The sequence below is a fragment of the Triticum dicoccoides genome, chromosome 4A (assembly GCF_002162155.2).
Source record: "Triticum dicoccoides isolate Atlit2015 ecotype Zavitan chromosome 4A, WEW_v2.0, whole genome shotgun sequence".
Taxonomy (NCBI): domain Eukaryota; kingdom Viridiplantae; phylum Streptophyta; class Magnoliopsida; order Poales; family Poaceae; genus Triticum; species Triticum dicoccoides.
Window position 1 is genome coordinate 131,234,119 of NC_041386.1, and position 18,050 is coordinate 131,252,168.

Genomic DNA, 18,050 nt, shown 5'->3' on the forward strand with positions numbered 1-18,050 from the left:
GGCATAAGGCCGAGCCTTCCACCCTTTACCAAGTATATAGATGCATTAATTAAATAAGAGATATTGTGATATCCCAACAAAATATCCATGTTCCAACATGGAACAAGCTCATATCTTCACCTGCAACTAACAACGCTATAAGAGGGGCTGAGCAAAGTGGTAACATAGCCAAACAATGGTTTGCTAGGACAAGGTGGGTTAGAGGCTTGGCTCAACAATATAGGAGGCATGATAAGCAAGTGGTAGGCATCATAGCATAGGCATAGCAAAAGAGTGAGCAAGTAGCAAGCAAAGATAGAAGTGATTTCAAGGGTATGGTCATCTTGCCTGAGATCCCACAAGGAAGAAGAACGAGTCCATGAAGAAGACACACGGACTTAGTCGACCGGATCCTCACACACACGACGTAATCGGAACCAACCCGAAGAAGCAACACCGGAAAGGAGCAAACAACATAGTAAACAATCAACACATGACCATGGCATGATGCACAACCAAGTATGATGCATGTCCGGTTTAATGAAGCATGGCATGGCAAAGTGCACAAGCAATTCTACAAATTAAGTGAAGCTCACTATGCAACGAGTTGCATATTGACGAAACACCACAACAAGTTATTTAGTTCGATCTCGTTTATGTACCCATCAATATTAAATGTTGTTAAACATGGCATGAGGGTGAAGCAAAACAAAACTACCTATCTAGGCAAGTTTAAATGAGGCTGGAACAACAAGCAACAAGTCCGGAAAAAATCCCCATATGCATATTTTAAGGTTTGGTACTGATCTTCCTTAAACACAATTTTAGAGTTATTTAACATGCAAAGTAAGGTCACCACGTTAAACTAGGCATTTTTCCACCCCATTTACATATAAAGTTTATTAAAATCCGAGTTACGGTTATTTAGTTATGAAATAAGTCATTTTAGGAAGTTAATTAAGCAAGTTTAAACAAACAACATCTTAAGCATTTTAAACATGGTTGAAAATTGCATATTATTGATCTACACAAAATTCTAAGCATTTTACATATAAAGTTTATTGGGTTCCGATGAACGGGTGAAAAGTTATTATATGCATGATGTACAAGGGTTTTTCTGCAAAACCACAGATCCTGGAAAAATAACTAAATTCACAGATCTGGGGAAAAACCTAAACAGGCCAAATCTAAGCATGTTGGGCCAGCATAAAAGAAAGAAAGAAAAAAAAGAGGCGCTGCAGTGGGCCTCACCATGGGCCAAGCCCAAGTCGGTGGAAGAGGTGAGGCCGGCAGGGGCGCGCGGCTGGGCTTAGCTGGAAGCGGTGCTGGGCCACAGCTGAAGAGGAGGCCGGCCCACGCAGCTGGCCAGCGCGGTCAGGCGCGGGGCTGGACCGGACGAGCTCCTTGCTGTTCGACCTGAAGCGGAGGAGATGCAGGGGAAACAGGGTAGCACTGGTGCCGGCGGTGATGGGACTTGCTCCGGCGGGGGCGTACAGGAACCGGCCGGATCCGAGGCTAGGTGGCAGTGGAACTCCGTTCTGAGGGCAGCCCGCGGCAGATCTGGGCACAGATGAGGCGGGGCTTGCCGTCTTCGACAGAGCCTGATAGCGGCAGCATCAGGGGAGCAGGCGGGCCGCTCGGACTCCGGCAAGCTGGGGAGGCGCGTCCATGGTGAGGCAGGGGCACGGACGATGCAGAGACAGTCGGATCCGGGCGGTGTCGCTCCCGGCAGGACCTTGGCGGCGGACTTGGTGGCTCGATGCCTGTCAAGAGAAACAGGGGAGAGAAGTGAGGCGGGAAGGAGGAAACAACAAAGGAGGAGGAAGGTGATGGGCACGATGGGGTCCTACAGGTGGTCGCCAGCGACGGCTGCCGGAGGAGGCTCGAGCAACGGCGACGAGGACGCCTTGGACACACGGATCGGGAGCTCCTCTCCCGTTAGTGTGTGGAAGACGAGCATGAGCGTGGGGCACGGGGCGATGGCTGGACGAGGGGATCCAGGGGAGGCGCGGGTAGGATCGTGGGGATTCTCAGAGTTTGGGTAGGTGGCTGCACTCGGGATCGAAGGAGGAGCACTGGTTGGTTGGATCGGGCAGAGGGAGGTTTCGAGGGGGGTTTGGAATGAGGGGATCCAAGAGGATTAGTGGTGGCGGCCGAGAGGGATGGATGGGACAACTCCCCTAGAAATTAGGGTTGACTGTTTATATAGGTAGATAGGTTAGGTTAGGGGCTACTCGGTCCATCCGATCGTAATCATACGGTCCCGGATACATAGGTTAGGGGCCCCAATTTACAAAACGGAGATGTTTTGTAGACGTTTGGGGATGTTTTGGATCCAATGGTGATGAAAGTCCGGTTCAGGTTTGGGGAAGGTTTTCGGATGCGCGAGGGGGTCTAAGAACTGAGTAGAGAGGGGTTTTCGGACCGTGCGATCGCATCGGACGGCACCGGACGCGAAGAGGGGATAGGTGGATGGACTAGGTGGGCTGAGAGGAGAGAATAGAGAGAGGGCCCGGCAGCAGTTTCCGGAGACCGAAAACGTCCGGCGATAGACCGGCTATACTGCCGCTATAGTTTAACGGTTGGGCTATCAAACGAACTCCGAATGCGATGAAACTTGACAGGCGGTCTATCTACACTATAATAAGACCACACGCCAACTTTCAACCCAATCCGAGAACATTTTCCGGCCACTTATAAAATAATATTTCGGACATGCCGCGGGCGCGTGCAAGTGTGTCTGGGCTCAGAACGGACAACGGAAGAGGACGAGGAGACCGGGACGGATGCAAGTTGTGAAAATATGATGATGCAATGCGGATGATGACATGACAAGATGCAACACGCAAGCAATGACAAGGCAACAACAGCGAATAACTAGAAGACACCTGGCGCAATGGTCTCGGGGCGTTACACTGGTGACCCTCCTTCACGCTGCTCGGCCTCCTCTATCCCGGAAGGTAATCCACACCCGACCCCCATCCTCCTCCTCCTTCCACATCCCACATGCCCCGACCGCCGGCGCAAGCGCGACACCTTCCACCCAAATCACCGACCCCTCCACCAAAAAAGCGCCAGCGTAAGCCATGGTGCACGCGGTATAGCCAGGACCTCAAGGAGCATTTGGCAGCGGAGAAGCTAATCGCGACCGCACGCGCGGATGAGGTCGCGATGGCTGCCATTCATGCCAAAACCCAGATTTTGGAGGACCACCTCGCCATCGAGGCCACCGTTGACGCTTCGTGCGCCGACGTTGCGACGCGGTTGGCTGCTTTAAACGACAGTTTGTAGCATTTTCTCGAGGCCACCGTCGGTGCCTTCGACGAAGACTATGAGGTGTTTTCTCAGCGTGCATGTGCTTACCTCATCTCAAGAGCCAGCAGGTTGGTACCCGGACCGGCTCAGGCAACTCACCACTACAACGAGGGCACCCACGATGCGGAGGCCTCGCCCTTTCGATGTCCATGGAGCCAATCATCATCGATATCTCCGACAATGAGGAGTAGCTTGTCTTATTAGCTAACTATAAGGACCCATGTTCAGTTTGCTAGCTACTGCCTTTCCTTAATAAATTCTAGTGAATTGTGCTATCTACTTTTACCATGCAATCTTCTGCTATAGTGTATATGTTCTATATGTTGTGCAATGTGGTGTTCAATTAACTGCTTGGTTCAATTCTATGAATGTGATGTTCAATTCTTCAGGGTGCAATATTTACAAGTTGTTAAGCATGCTTGGTTTGGTTAACTGTCTGATCTTCTATTATGAGTATGTTATATTGTTCAATTGGTATTTAGTTAACTGCTTGGTTCATTTGTTGTGTCTTGGTTCACTTGTTGTGGTGTTTAGTTAACTGCTTGGTTCAATTCTGCAATGCGATGTTCAATTGTTGTGGCTGCATTCTGTTATTGTATACCATGTGAGAAATAAATCGAATTTGGCTGTACTAATACATGAGAAAGAAATACAATTGCTATATTTCCAAGTTGTTAGGCATGCTTGGTTTGGTTAACTGTCTGATCTTCTATTAGGAGTATGTTATATTGTGCAATGTGGTGCTCACTTAACGTTTGGTTCATTTGTTGTGGTTTTTAGTTAACTCCTTGGTTCAATTCTGCAATGCAATGTTCAATTGATGTGGATGCATTCTGTTATTGTATACCATGTGAGTAATAAATCGAATTTGGCTGTACTTAATACATGAGGAACATATACAAGTGCTATACTTCCTAGTTCTTAATCATGCTTGGTTCAGATAAATGGGTTTTCCATGTGGCTTGAATTAATATGATGAATCTGCAATGTGCTTATTTATCATCAACATATTTTACTTATAGCATGCGGACCCTTACTTAACCTGATGACTAACAACCTTATATGTGTTGCAGGGAAACAATGGGAAGCACTGAGGTTTACAAGATGGTACTAACTATTATACCTTGCCTTTTTGTATTCCTTTACCCCATTTCCAATATAGAGAAGATATTTATGCACATCCTTGTTTTCAGGCTTCACTGATGATTACCTCTCAAACCACCTCTGTGCTCAGGAGGCGAGGAAAGTTTTCATATAACACCCACGGTTCAATATTGAAGTTTTCCTGAAGAGGTCGAACGATGGACGGTCAATCATCCACAGGCACTGGCCTAAAGTTGCAAAGACCTTCAACATGAATGAAGGCTCAATATTCGCCTTCCGCTTCAGAAGTTTTCTAGATGAGATGCATCTGTCTATGTACCGTCTATGATGCTAATTTCAAAAGGTTCTAGATGTTGCATGTGAAACTTGTTGTCGGTGCAGTTGTGTAATGGGGTAGTTGAGTGCTGAAGCTATATCATGTTGTACTCTGAGGTATTTCAATTATGAAATCATGCTTCCTTAATATGGAAATGGAATATATTATGTGCTTAATATGAATGTCAATTAGATTAGTAAATGGATTATTAATAATAGGGCAATTTGCCCGCCAATTAGCTTGCTAATTGGGTTTTCCTATTGCAAACGGTTAATGAGAAACCACCATGGGCGATGACCTCAGGCAATGCACACAGTTTCTAGGAATAAACCGTGTTGGATCAATGAACAATCACACATGACATTCTCTTCAAAACTGTTTGAGTTACGCCAACTTGCACAAATGTGTTCCATGTAGTGACTGTGAGGGATGTATATACGAATGGAAACATTTAGTGGTGACTGACTGTATGGGATGTACTTACGATTGGAAATGATTTAGCCTGTATAATTGTATTTTTTTAGCACTACTATACATATTTTTGTATTTGAGTGCTCACCGGTCGCACACGACCTCATTTTGCCGACCGTGTGTGCCAGGAGGGCATATCTCCAACGGTTTCTGGGTCATGTGGGAAGGACCCCCCTATTGCCCACACTCACTTGGCGACGGTTCTGAATGTCATCGTAGAAAGGGGTTAAAAACCGTTTGTTTAGGACCGACGCGCACTAGTGGGGCTTCTTAGGGCCGTAGAAAGAATGGGCCTTCTACGTGTCGTAGCATCAATGGGCGTTCTAAGGGCCGTAGCATCAATGGGCCTTCGACGCTTCATATGATCGATAGGCCAAACATGGGCCAATAACAGACCGCATTATGGGTCATAATCGTTCGTTCACGGGTCGACAATAATAGGCCGTCGTTTATCGGCCGTATTTGATGACTTTATGAAAACGGCCCAACGGATTAACTGGCCGCAAATGGACCGATTGTAACCGCGGGCTGAATTTGGCCCACAAGCAGAAAAGGCCAATGACGGGTCGTAAGTAACCGAATGCTGGAAATGAGCCCAAGAATAAATGGGCCATGAGAAGGATGAAAGATAACACGGGCTGGAAACGGCACAATAGAATAATGGTCCATTAATAGGTATAAAGGGGTACACTGTTCATCGCAGGCTAGATTCACCTCGGGCCATTAATGGGCCAAGAGTTACAAATGGCCTCGTATGGGCCGAAAGACATGATGGGCAATACATGGGCCGCAAGTTACAACGGTCAGGATGGAATCATATTGGAAGGCCCAGATGAAGCTACTGGGCTTAATTCCAATAGGCCGTAACGGGCCATGAGTTAGCGGGCCGTAAATGGGCTATATACGAACATGCCATTCACTGCCAGCCCATTACCTTTTGACCAAGTCAAACGGGCTGGCCTTTTCACCGAAATGGGCCTCTGTTGGGCCGTGCCACGTGTCGACGTATCATAGGCACCTCCTGTCCAATGAATGGATGACATCTATCCCAACGGTGAGCCAACACGTGTTTCCTCCAGCCAATGAGAATTTTACACGTGGAAAATCCTCATTGGTCCAGGCTGTTAGCGGGTTATCGGATCCAAAACCGGACCTAATAGCTTAACGGCGACCAGTTATGGTGGATGCCACGTGTCGGTCACCCTTGACGAAAGCACTTCCATGACACGCCATTTATCGTCATGGAAGTGGACACTTCCGTGATGATAATTTTGGTAATGTCATGGAACACTTCTACGACAGCACAGGTATGACTATCTTGATTCTGTCATAAATTTGTCATGGATGTACATGCATGATAGAAAACGTGACCTACTGTGACAAACACGTATCATCACGAAAGTGTATTTTTTTTGTAGTGCTAGGATTCGCGCCCCCCCCCCACTTCCCTTCCAACGGAGAGGGGGGAAGAGGAAACAAGGGAGAAGGAGAAGGAAAGAGGGGGGGTGCACGCCCCCTCCCCTTGTCCAATTAGGATTGGGCAAGGGGGGCGCGCCTCCTCCCGTGGCCTGCCTCCTCTCCTCCACTATGGCCCATTAGGCCCATTAACTTTCCCGGGGGGTTCTGGAAGCCTCCCGGTACTCCAAAAATCCCCGAACCATATCGGAGACCTTTCCAGTGTTCGTATATAACCTTCCAATATATCAATCTTTACCTCTCAACCATTTCGAGACTCCTCATTATGTCCGTGATCTCATCCAGGACTCCGAACATACTCCGGCCACCAAAACACATAACTCATAATAGAAATCATCATCGGACGTTAAGCGTCCGGACCCTACGGGTTCGAGAACTATGTAGACATGACCGAGACACATCCCTGGTTAATAACCAATAGCGGAACCTGGATGCTTATATTTGATCCTACATATTCTACGAAGATCTTTATCGGTCAAACCGCATAACAACATACGTTATTCCCTTTGTCACCCGTATGTTGCTTGCCCGAGATTCGATCGTCGGTATCATCATACCTAGTTCAATCTCGTTAATAGCAAGTCTCTTTACTCATTCCGTAATGCATCATCCTGCAACTAACTCATTAGTCACATTGCTTGCAAGGCTTATAGTGATGTGCATTACTAAGAGGGCCCAGAGATACATGTCCGATACACGGAGTGACAAATCCTAATCTTGATCTATGACAACTCAACAAACACCGTCGGAGACACCTGTAGAGGATCTTTATAATCACCTGGTTACGTTGTGACGTTTGATAGCACACAAGGTGTTCCTCCGGTATTCAGGAGTTGCATAATCTCATAGTTAGAGAAATATGTATAAGTCATGAAGAAAGCAATAGCAACAAAACTAAATGATCATTATGCTAAGCTAACGGATGGGTCTTTTCCATCACATCATTCTCTAATGATGTGATCCCGTTCATCAAATGAAAACACATGTCTATGGTCAGGAAACTTAACCATCTTTGATTAACGAACTAGTCAAGTAGAGGCATACTAGGGACACTCTGTTTGTCTATGTATTCACACATGTACTAAGTTTTCGGTTAATACAATTCTAGCAAGAATAATAAACATTTATCATGATATAAGGAAATATAAATAACAACTTTATTATTGCCTCTAGGACATATTTCCTTCACTAATTTGGTCAATGGCTTCCATAGAGATCTCATTGCCTAATTTAAACAAAGAACACATGACTTAAATTTAAATGAAGAACAATTATTTATTAAAAATTGATGGTCCAAGTGGATGGTTATTATCATATAGCAGCAACAGCCCATAGCAACTCATCATACAGCAGCAACGGTGTGCAATTCATCATATACGAACAGTAGCTCATAGCAATTCATCATATACCAGCAGCAGGAGCAACTCATAGCAATTCACCATATAGGAGCAGCAGGAGCAGCTCATAGCTATTCATCATATAGTAGCAGCAGGAGCAGCTTATAGCAACTCATCATATAGCAGTAGCATCTCATAGCAATTCATCATACAGTAGTAGCAGCTCATAGCAATTCATCATATAGTAGCTGGAGCGGCTCATAGGAATGCATCATATTGCAGCAACAGAAGCAGCTTATAGGAATTCATCATATAGCGGATCAGAATGAAAATTTGGCGAAAAATCAGAGGAGATCCTCACATTGTTGGATGAGCTCATCCTTCAATAGCACCTCAAGGCCTCGGCCTGGGAGGAGGGGAGGTGGAACGAGGTGCCTTCTCCCGCAATATGGCATCGACCGTAGTTGTGGGGCGCCTGTCGGAGTAGTGCGTTGGACGGACCACATCGGAGCAGTTGTTGGAGACCATGAGAATGAGGGGCAGCGCCAGAGGGAGGAGTAGCCGGGGAGATTTGTCCCTACCCGCCGGCCATGTAGCCTAGCTGGGCAGAGCATCGTCGAGGACCAGGCCAGATGGGACCAGTGGCGATGGCTCACTGGAGGAAACCTAGCGCTACAGGCATGGGATCGAGGTAGTGGGAAAGGGGAGAGGATATGTAAGAGGGCAGGGCAATGAATGCTTGTGTGTTTGTTTTTACTTTAGGGTCAAGTGTGACGCAAGCGTGATCAGTGGCATTTTGAGTGTAATATAGGTAGACATCACAGTCATTTCACTATTCCTCTTCCCTTCAATTTTTATTAAGCTTCTACCCAAAACACCCCCTCTAAAGTGAAATAAGTTAAGCCCAAGCCCATAACTCAAAAATGACTTCTTTCCATCTTTTATGGCTTATTTTGATAATAAGCTCTAAAAAGGCAGAATAGAACTGGCCCTTAACCTGTAGTTCAATTGTGCGTGCAATGATGAATCTGTCCTGCCTGCTATAGTGTACATTTAGGCATCATCATACATGGCATAACCTAATACTTGTGCATTTCATTATAGAATATGAAATATGCAATGTTTAAGTTAGTTCTTACGTTGCAAATGATCTTTAAATGCCCCTTAAATCTGGTCAGTCAAGTGATGGTCTTTAAGCCTCCTTCTATGCTTCTTTTCTTGATATGTAAGAGTTGCTCACACATCTGTTCAATTGCTCGTTTGTGTCAGCTAGCCATACTAGGACTGTTTGCTTTGATTACTTGTTGTTCTTGACCTAACAGAGCTTCTCAATGATTTAAACACTAAGGACTGCTGTAGTGGGGGCTTGTATAACTGACAGGTGACATAAAGGTTTGGTTGTACACTAAATTAGGCTCTCCAAGAGTACTCGAAGATCCAGTCGAAGGTATGCCTAGTTTTTACATAGTGCACACATAGTAAATGCTCATTTCATTGTGTGCAAGAGATGTGGCCTGTTTCATTATGTGGTGTTGTTTTGTTATTATATCATCTTTTTGTGTTGTTCATAGACTGGAAAGTATGCATATTTATCTTCCAAGGAGACTAGTAACTAGTTTGTGTCACCATGCAGAGGGGGTGCAATGAAGATAAGATTGAGGATTTCCATGTACAAGATGTTAGGAAGGAGCCTTCCAAGAGAAGGAGGAGCAGTGCTGAGCCTGTTCAACCAGTTAAGGTATGTCACACTATATTACAATTACCAGGACATCTTATTTATCTAACATTGTGCTTGTGTAGGGTTGTTCACCCGTAACCCAGTCATTGGGCCATTGATTAAAACCCCATCCAATCACTACTATATGATGTTCTAACTTTTTTGTAAATCAGATGTATGTAAAAACATGTTAATGTATCTGTTCACTAATTATGGATGTAGTCTACTTTTAAATATCTAAAACATCTTATAGTAGTGAACAGTGTGAAACTGCTTCCTGCCATGGTAGAGTTGTCGATGTCATAAATTTCAAAACCAAACGCATATTCACAACATTAGCCTCCCTATCATTACTAGGATATTGGTTACATACTACTCGAGATACTTCATAGGAGGCAAACAATATTACATTGCTTGTTACTTTATATAGTAAATGTAGATAGGCCATGGATGTTATTGAGGCGTGCATGTATGCATGCTGCCAACTCACTGGTTCAATTGTTTGTTTGTTTCAAGCATAGTTAAATTGCTCTTTCCAATTGCTTTATTTGTCCTCAGTTAATGAGATGCCCAAACAATGATGCCTGATCTTTGGTACTTGTATAAATATTAGTTGGCATAATTAGCCTTACTATTTAATTACTCTGGTGAAGTGTTCCTGAAGCTTTGAAGTCTATTAACCAACTATTACTGCATGAGGCTCACAATATATTTTATACTAGGCTAATGATTGCATAGTTTTGCTTGCTATAGTAGGTTTGTATGAATCCCTCTACTGTTCATTATGCTCCCTAAGACTTTAATTGAGGTACATAATGGCCAACTGCTTGCTTACTTATACACAACATGCTGTCTAAATTTGTAACATGTCTGTGTTTTGGACTTGGCCCCAACATCATGCTCCTTTGGTGAGCTAAGAGAGATTTTTGTATGCAGGCTGCACAGACTACCATTCTAATAATTTTTAAAATATCACCTACTTATGCTTCATGACGTGTAATATTATTATTAGTCATGTTTTGCCATGTACAAAATAGTCTGTCTTGCTCACTTCACTGTTGTAACTATATATTTTCCCTAGTCATGTGTACTTACAGAAACATTTCAGGATGAAGCGACACCAACACAAAGATCTGCGAGCTGTGTGGCATGGCCATCACCAAATGATTATGGATTGGAATGTGCTAATGTTCTTGAGCATTAACTAGAGGAGGCAAGACAATGTGTACATGATTCTCAATGTGCAATCAACAAGTTGAGACTGGACTTGCATGTATTAGATATAGGAGTCAAAAATGAAATGAGACACTGAGGTAACCACGAAGGAATTGGAGATTTTGCAGACTGAAATTTGTGCTGTCTGAATCCGGCCAATCCTATTTTCTGAAGAGATTATAGTTAAAATGGTAAGTTTTGTTGATGCGTATCCATGATGTATGAGCTTTATTTGCCCAGTGTACATAATTTGTTGTTTGTGTATATGCTTTATTATCACTGGTGCCAAACTATAATGCCCAGTCGGTATAATCGACTGTAATTTCTTTATTGTATAACTGGTACGCGTCGGTCCTATACAAACGGTTTTTAACCCCTTTCCGCGATGGCATTTGGAACCGTTGCCTAGTGAGTGTGGGCGATAGGGGGGGTCCTTCCCACACGGCTAAGAAACCGTCGGGGATATGCCCTCCTGGCACACACGCTCAACGAAATGAGGTCGTGTGCGACCGGCGAGCGCTCAAATGCGGAAATACCTAGAGTAGAGCTAAAAAATTACAATTATACGGCAAAATTGTTTCTGGTCACAAGTACATCCCACACAGTCAGTCTCCGCTAAACGTTTCCGTTCATATGTACATCACACATAGTCGCTCCAAGGAAAACATTTCCGTTCACAGGTACATCACACACAATTTTTCCCATTAAACCGTTTGTGTTATTGAATGTATCACACACGGTCCGTAGAAGAAACTGTGTGGCAAAGGTTGTCCATCACACATAGTTTTTATGTGGTAAACGTTTGCGCAAGATGGCCTAACGCAAATAGTTTTCAAGAGAAAGTCATGTGTGATTGTTCATTGATCCAACATGGTTTATTCCTAGAAACTGTGTGCGTTGCCTGAGGTCATCGCCCACAGTATTTTTTCAACAACCGTTTGCAATAGCAAAACCCAATTAGCAGGCTAATTCTCCATTAGCAGGCTAATTGCCCTATTATTAATAATCCATTTATTAATATAATTGACATTAATATTAAGCACATAATATATTTCATTTCCATATTAAGGAAGCAGAATTTCATAATTGAAATACATAAGAGTACAACATGATATAGCTTCAGCCCTCAGCTACCCCATTACACAACTACACCAGCACCAGGTTCCCATGCGACATGTAGAACCTTTCGAAATTAGCATCATAGATGGTATATAGAAATGTGCATCTCATCTGGAAAACTGCTGAAGCGGAAGGCGAATATTGAGCCTTCATTCATGTTGAAGGTCTTTGCAACTTTAGGCCAGTGCCTGTGGATGATTGACCGTCTGTCCTTCGTTCTCTTCAGGAACACTTCAATATTGAACCGTGGGTGTCGTATGAAAACCATCCTCGCCTCCTGGCCATAGAGGTGGATTGAGAGGTAATCATCAGTGAACTGTTTTGGAAAGGCCTGAAAACAAGGATGCCCTTAAATATCTTCGCTATATTGGAAATGGGGCAAATCAATAAAAAAGGCAAGGTATAATAGTTAGTACCATCTTGTAGTGAACTGATGTCTTCTTCATTGTGCAGACAAAGATTTTGTTATTTTTTGTTGCTAATTTCTTTATCCTAACAATCTTTCTGAGTTTCTTGATTTGATTGATATTCATGGACAACTCATTTCCTCATATGCAAAAAGGGTCGAACAGTGGTTCAAAACCTCTAACAGCAGGACCTACATGTGCAAGACCAAATTGTTAAAAACCAAAATATTAGAATGGTTCCTGCATTGGCACAATAATGTGCTATTTGACAACGGACCATGCACGTGCTAACCTCGACTGTAAACCTCAGTACTTCTCATTGTTTCCCTACAACACATATAAGGTAGTTTGTCATCAGGTTAAGTAAGGGTTCGCATGCTATCAGTAAAATATGTTGATGAAAAATAAGCACATTGCAGATTCATCAGATTAATTCAGGCCACATGGAAAACCCATTTATCCAAACCAAGCATGATTAAGAACTAGTAAATATAGCACTTGTATATGTTTCTCATGTATTAAGTGCAGCAAATTCGATTTATCCCTCACATGCACAACAATACAAAATTCTACCCACGACAATTGGACATCGCATTGCAGAATTGAACCAAGCAGTTAAATAAACACCACAATAAATGAACCAACAATAACTGAGCACCACATTGCACAATATAACAAACTCCTAATAGAAGATCAGATAGTTAACCAAACAGTTAACTACAACCAATTGTAGCAATTGTATTTGTTTCTCATGTATTTACTACAGCCAAATTCAATTTATTCATCACATGGCATACAATAACAGAATGCACCCACAACTATTGAACATCGCATTGCAGAATTGAACCAAACAGTTAACTAAACACAACAACACAAATGAACCAAACAGTGCTCCTTCCCTGTGGCGGTCCCTCAGTCACTAGCTTTTCGGCATCCATTCTTCCCTTAGTGCACCTTTGCGAGGGCGATGGCCATTCACGCTCCTTCTATACAGACCGACCGCCTGATGAAGTCAAGTCGAGGGCAAGCGCTTACAAGCTGCCTCACGAGGCCGAAGTAGCTGCTTGGAATCGGCTCGGCAGGCCATAGCCGGATAACCATATCTTTCATGGCTAGTTCCGCCGCCTTATGCAGTTCGATCAGCAGTTTCAGTTGATCGGCAAAAGGCACCGGATAATTCGGTGCCAAATACTGCGACCAACAGAGCTTATCAGCGGTGTTCCTTCCTTTGGCTCGGTAGAATTGAGCGGCATCTGATATACTGTGAGGTAGCTCGGCAAATACACCTGAGAAGTCCGGATTCACAATCAGAAACATAGTTTTCCCTTCAAATACTTGCTTTACATGGGAAAAGCCTTACCCGCCGCGATCTTCCTCGCCTCTTGGATCCCCTGCAGGGTGCTTTGGGTTTCCCCCCGGGCGTCGCTCGTGACTTGACACGCCTTGGTGAGTTTGGACTCTTTCTCCGTTAAACTCTGCTCCAAGGCCTCACATTTACTTAAGGCCTCTTTGCAGCTCCTGCTCACCTTTAATAATTCTGGCTTCGTGTTTCTCACGAAGAGTCCACACCATGGCCGCCTTTTTCTCAGCCTCGGCAATGGCCCTTTTGAGGGCCTCGACTTCGGTCATAACCCCTAGCACAAATTATGCGGCTTATTTCATACTGAACATTTATTTCACAATAAATGCGTGCAATGCTTGTGCATACCTTGTTTATCCCTCGACTGCATTTTTAATTGGCCAATTTCTTCTATGGCCCGCTCCGGACTTTGATTCAGTCCGGAGATCTCCGCAGTACGAGAGGCAGCAGCCGATACAAATATCTGCTTGGAACAGAAGAGAAATCAATATCACTCAATGAGTCTTCCTGTGATCATCAATGTGATCCCCTGTCCGGTTCCTTCTTTCACCGAACAGGGTATCAGGGTCTACTATCTATACTATGACACTCTTCGGCAACTTATAAAACATACCTCGAAGCCTCTTATAAGGCTGATACAGGCTTCATTCAGTCCACTCTCGGTTAACTGAATCTTCTCAATCACCGCACCCATAAGGGCATGGTGTTCGTCAACAATGGAGGCGTCTCATAACGCCACCAACAAAGCATCCGACACCTCCGGATGGACAGAGGTTGACGGCGGAACATGCACGCTCCCTCCAGCTGAAGGAGGCTGCCTTCTTGATTCTGGAGCCATATAAACCTCGGGAATCGCATCCGGTGAGGAGCCGAACTCAAGGTCGCCCCCGCCGTCAGACCCTATGGGAATCTTTTCCCCCACGTGTTCGGCCCCTGCGGTTTGACCTCCAGGCGCCGCCTTCACGGTTTCTTCCTTTCCTCCTTGGCCGGGGTCCTCCTGGGACGAAGCCTCGGTGTTATGTACCTATTTGGAGGAAGGGGCCTTTTGGGGCGTCCCACTCTCCATAGCATTCGAGCTCAGTAGGTTCTCTGATGAGGATTATTTGGTACGGGACCTCACCGGACTACCAAAAAATATGGCTTAAGGTCAAAATACTAAGCCACGATGAGTTCAGACGCTTAAACGTACTCGGATTTTATATACTTACGAGTTGACCAGGGGCTGGGCCCTGGGATCCCATGCCAGGTCACTGTTGGCGGCGGTAGTGCACTCCTCCGGAAGAGAAGCCCTTCCCCTTTTGGGAAGTTTGGCCTCCAAGGGTGCGGAGGCCGTCCTCTTCCTCCTTCCCCCCGCAGGGGATTCATCTTCCTCCTCCTTTTTATCCTCTTCGGAGGCGAAACAGGCATCAGAGCCTTCGGGTATTATGTCCGAAGTGCCACGACGACGAAGGCCACCCCGGGTCTTTTTGGCCTCCTTTTTGGCCATCTTCTTCGGCACCTTGTAGGGCGTCGGGACCAGCATCTTCGTTAGAAGTGGGATGGCCGGGTCTTCGGGAAGCGGGGCCGGACAATGGATCCGCTCCGCCTTCTTCGTCCAACTCTGGGGGAGTTGAATAAACATGCGTTAAGCACTTCCTTTGGGTCATGCAGATAGGAAAGTTTGATAAACTCACCGAACTTGCAGGGCGGGACAGTTGGTACCCACGGTCTTCGGCGGAGTCCAGCCATGATTTGCTGGACTTGAAAAGCACCTTCCAAATGTCCTCGTGCGAGGAGCCGAAGAACCTTCACAAAGTTTGGTGCCTGGCCGGATCGAAATCCCATAGATTCCAAGTCTGGTGTGGACAAGGCAGTATCCGATGGACTAACATCACCTGGACTACGTTGACAAGTTCAATGCTCTTATCTCCCATATCTTTAACGCGCGTCTGAAGCACCGACAGTTCGTCGGACGAGGACCAGTCCAGGCCTTTCTTGACCTAGGATATAAGCCGCAGAGGGGCGCCGTATTGAAACTCGGGAGAGGCGGCCCATTCCTTGCCGCACGGCTCAGTGATGTAAAACCACTGTTGTTGCCACTCCTTGACAGAATCATTAAAGGTTCCCGTTGGCCATATGACGTTGGGCATCTTGCTCACCATAGCACCCCCGCACTCGGCGTGCTCGCCGCCCACCATCTTGGGCTTCACATTAAAAACCTTCAGCCATAAACCGAAGTGCGGAAAAATGCGGAGGAAAGCCTCGCACACGACAATAAATGTCGATATGTTGAGGAAGGAATTAGGGGACAGATCACAGATCATGAAGATCGATCCCATAATAGTACATGATGCCACGAACAAACGGGTGGAGGGGAAACCCTAGACCCGGACAAAATGAGGGAGGAATACAACCCTCTCATGGGGGTCTGGTGTAGGGATGATCTGTCCCGCCATCGGGAGACAATGGCTGATTTTCTTGGCCAGATACCCGGCCTCCCGAAGCTTTTTGATATCCTTCTCTCGAACGGTAGAGACCATCCATTTGCCTCCTACTCTAGATCCGGACATCTTTGGAAGGCCTTTTGTGGGCAGAGAAGATGAACGCTTGGGCGCTAGAGCCTGAGTAGAAGGGAATGAATCGGGAAGAAGGCGTGGGTGAAAAGAGTGAATCATTGTCCCTTTATAAGGGCAGAAGAGGCGGTGTGCCTCCCCACTCACCTGGTAAAACCTCTTATTCCCCAAGCTCCATAATTGATGGCGCGGTTGGGTTACCCGCATCCGTATTGATGAGAATCCCATGATAGGGGGACACAATCTCTGCCTTGACAAGACGTGTCAAGAAAATCACCTCATGATATGTGCAGTGTTGGTTGAGAAAAATGGTTCGAATAATGACCGGGCTGTGACATGATGTCATGTTGCCAAACATGTCAGCAGGTTAGATTTGTGCAAATATTATTCTCTCTACGGTGGTATGCGGAACTTATTTTGCAGAGCTGGACACTATCCTTGTGTTCAAAATCTTCTATGGAGTATTCGAAGGAGGAACCCGCCTTGCAATGCCGAAGACAAAACTGCGCGCCGGACTCATCGTCATTGAAGCCTGGTTCAGGGGCTACTGAGGGACTCCTAGATTAGGGGGTCTCCGGACGGACGGACTATATCCTTTGGCCGGACTGTTGGACTATGAAGATAGAAGATTGAAGACTTCATCCCGTGTCCGGATGGGACTCTCCTTAGCGTGGAAGGCAATCTAGGCAATACGGATATGTGGATCTCCTCCCTTGTAACCGACTCTGTGTAACCCTAGCCCCCACCGGTCTCTATATAAACCGGAGGGTTTAGTCCATTGGACAAGATACAATCATACCATAGGCTAGCTTCTAGGGTTTAGCCTCTACGATCTCGTGGTAGATCAACCCTTGTAATACTCATATCATCAAGAACAATCAAGCAGGACGTAGGGTATTACCTCCATCAAGAGGCCCCGAACCTGGGTAAACATCGTGTCCCCTGACTCCTGTTACCATCCGCCTTAGACGCACAGTTCGGGAACCCCTACCCAAGAGCCGCCGGTTTTGACACGGACAGGCAGCCTCGACATGGTCATGGGCGGCCTCCATTAGGGATAAGGCCGCCGCTGCGGAATGGACAACTGCTGTGCCGCTCTTCCGAGTTGTTATCCCTGAGCCAGATGTTGCTGCCGCCACCTGAGAAGCAATAGCGGCCGTTTGGGCTGCCATAGCTGCCCGGTCACAGATTGCGGCCGCGCTCATGCACCTTGTTAGAACATACATGGCGGCTGCGACCGTGCTCTCACCGGAGTGGGCCACCGAAGTTGCCCTCAGGATGCGGGACCACGTGCCCATCTTTCACTGGCGATATTTGAATAGTGAAATGATATTTGTGGAGCGAGCTGGTGTGCTTTAGGCGCCCGCTGTGGACTGTAGCTGATGCACCTTCTCCTGTAAGCCATTTGCGTACTATACACCGACGATGCTCCAGGATATTTTGTGCTCCATCTCACGCGGTTGGTGATAATAAACTGTGTGCGATCTACTTGATTTTTCATCTTGATTTGAATTACATAATGGGGTCACAATGGCAATGGACGGTGTTTGAATTGGTAGACCTTTTATCTGGAGTGAACATGCAACTATATGTGTGTCCTAAAAGAATTGGAATTATTCAGGGTTCGCTTGAACATTTTATACATTAAATTGGTTTTATAGCCATTTCAGGTGCACGATTCA

The 18,050-nt window shown here is 45.6% G+C and overlaps 1 long non-coding RNA gene across 1 annotated transcript; it reads right to left on the reverse strand.

Moving 5' to 3' along the window:
• Nucleotides 1–978: 978 nt before the first annotated feature.
• Nucleotides 979–2,141, reverse strand: LOC119285391. The gene is made up of 2 exons (XR_005139483.1): nucleotides 1,830–2,141; nucleotides 979–1,742 (listed from the first exon to the last, which is right to left on the reverse strand). It is a non-coding gene; the product is annotated as an uncharacterized LOC119285391 (long non-coding RNA).
• Between the last annotated feature and the right edge of the window lie 15,909 nt (nucleotides 2,142–18,050).